At 37.9% G+C, this 2,841-nt stretch overlaps 1 pseudogene; it reads left to right on the forward strand.

Moving 5' to 3' along the window:
* The first annotated feature begins 630 nt into the window (after positions 1-630).
* On the forward strand, positions 631-1,365 carry LOC141502814 (RWD domain-containing protein 1 pseudogene; annotated as a pseudogene).
* Positions 1,366-2,841: the final 1,476 nt, after the last annotated feature.

Below are 2,841 nucleotides of genomic sequence, written 5' to 3' on the forward strand. Positions count from 1 at the left end.
TCAGAAAACTAAATCATTTTTATTCAAATAGTTATAGGGAGATTCTGAAGATCATCTGGCAGGATAAAATACCAGACAGTGTGGTCCTGTCTTGATCAAAACTTTCAAGCTTTCAGACTCTACTTCAGAGAGCACAACTCCAATGGGCTGGCCACATTGTTTGAATGCCAAACATTAGCTTGCCAGAAAAACTATTGTTATGGAGAACTAACACAGGGCAAATACTCACATGGTAATCAGAAAAGGCAACACAAGGTCACTCTCAAGATTTCCCTTATGAACTCTGGAAGTAATAATGTTACATTGAAGATACTGGCAGAGGACTGCCAAGAATGGCATTTTCTCATCAGAGAAGGTGCTGTGCTCTATGAGCAAATCGGAATTACAGTAATTGAAAAGAAATGTAAGATGCACAGATTTAAAGAATGCGCTTGTTAGACTCGGGTAGTCAATCATAGAGTCGGAGGAAGTGACGGGGTGGGGATCCCCTCTCCCCACTCCCTCGCTCCCTTCAGGCCCCCGCGAAGCCCGAGCCGCGGCGTTCTCCACCTGTGCCAGCGCCTGCCAGGCCGGCGGGCCCTGGTTGTCCAGGTTGGAGCTTCCAAGCTCTCCGTGTCCGAGCGCTCCATGGGCCAGCGGCCTGGACCACGATGACGGACTACAGCGAGGAGCAGCGCAACGAGCTGGAGGCGCTGGAGTCCATGTCCCCGGATTCCTTCACAGTATTATCAGAAAATCCAACCAGTTTCACGATTACAGTGACATCTGAAGCAGGAGAAAATGATGAAACTGTCCAGACAACCCTTAAATTTACTTATGGAGAAAAGTATCCAGATGAAATGCCTCGTTATGAAATAGTCTCCCAGGAAAATCTAGAAGATAATGATGTCTCAGATATATTAAACTTATTAGAATTACAAGCAGAAGAAAACGTTGGCATGGTAATGATCTTCACCAACTGTTCAAGAAAAACTAAATGAAATTGTAGATCAAATCAAAACTAGAAGAGAAGAAGAAAAGAAACAGAAAGAAAAAGAAGCAGAAGCAGCAGAAAGGCAAGGTTTCCATGGCACTCTTGTAACAATTGAGAATTTTTTTTAAGCTGGAAGGCCAAGTTTGATGCCGAGCTCTTAGAAATTAAAAGAAAAGGAATGAAGGAAGAACAAGTGGGGAAAAATAAATTAAGTGGAAAACAGCTATTTGAAACAGATCACAATTTTGACACATCTGATATCCAGTTCCTGGAAGAAGCTGGTAACAGTGTGGAAGTAGGTGAATTTTTGTTCCAAGAAATGGATGATTTGTAGCTGGACGATGAAGAGGATGATCCTGATTTTAAATCCAGTTGATTTAGAGAGTGACTAGTGATTAGACTGACCAATGAACTGGTGGTGTCAGTGCGAGTTTCTGTCTTTTTAATCTCTATTTGCAGAAAAGCTGGAATGCCACAGCATCTGTGGCTTTACTGAGTGTGTTGGTTTCCTTTTCTTTTTTTCTAAGAAAAAAATAATTTTAATTTTCAGGAGAATATTCTTCTGATAACTTTCATCATTGTGCTTAATAAATTGACTTGAAAATTTCAAAAAAAAAGAATGCACTTGGGGTGGCTAGGTGGCACAGTGGATAAAGCACAGGCCCTGGAGGCAGGAGTACCTGGGTTCAAATCCAGTCTCAAACACTTAATAATTCCTCACTGTGTGACCCTGGGCAAGCCACTTAACCCCATTTGCCTTGCAAAAACCTAAAAACAAATGCACTACAAATGAAATCCACCCTGAATGTTCAAATAGTTTATTTGTGCCCAATCTGCTGTAGAGCATTATACCCAGCTCATATTGGTCTGATTTCAATATCTAATAGCCTTTAATTTGATTCTACTATAGTAATGTCATTTTAGTCCTCTTTGAGAACAAAGGACAACAGTCAAATAACAAAGGGACCAACTAGAAACAGTGAACATGATTTTAGCAGCTACTTTGATTAATTGAGAGAGAAGGAAAAGAATTTGGTAGTACAATCAAAAGAAACAGAAATTACAGTAAGGTATGGGGTTAATTTCGGACATGTTAATTTTGAGGTATATTCTATGTAGGGCATTCTATGATTTTCTCTATGAAATAATTTGAAATAAGACACTGAAGCTCTGAGGAAAAACTGGGAAGGATATAGAGTGAAGTTTGGAAATAATATGCATTTTAGTGAAAATTTAAATCATGGATTTGGATGAGATTTTCAAGCTAGAGAAGGCATAGAAAGAATAGAAATAGATCAAGAACAGAACCTTTATTAGTATCAAAATTTAAGATGTATTAACAAAATGTTGAGTCAACAGAAAAGGAGGAATAGCTAGAGATTTAGAAAAAAATTGTGAAATTGCAGTCCCATGGAAACCATATGGAGTATATTCATATCTTTATATATTTGCAAATGTTATTCATGTACAAAATAGACACTAACCCACATCTAGATGAATTCTGATTACCTTTAAGTAATGTAGTCAATATTTTAACCTAATTGCTTAACACTCCTCATCCTATTGATTGCTCCTTCTCTAAAACCCTGCCATATTTATAATACATGTCATCACTCAATCATATATTTCTTTTTTATCTATTTTGTTTATACCTATGATTTCTGCAAGTTTACTGTTCTGAAAAGAAAAATTTCTATCATGCAATTCATCAATTATGCCATTACTTATTGTTTTGAGAGCTCTGTAAGCCACAAAACTTGATTAAGTGCTTTGTCTAGAATCACACACCACTGGTATATTTCAATCAGGACTGGAAACACAAATGAGGTTTCCAGAATCTGAGATTAGATCTTGAAATATACCATGTC

The sequence above is a fragment of the Macrotis lagotis genome, chromosome X (assembly GCF_037893015.1).
Source record: "Macrotis lagotis isolate mMagLag1 chromosome X, bilby.v1.9.chrom.fasta, whole genome shotgun sequence".
NCBI classification, from domain to species: Eukaryota; Metazoa; Chordata; class Mammalia; order Peramelemorphia; family Peramelidae; genus Macrotis; species Macrotis lagotis.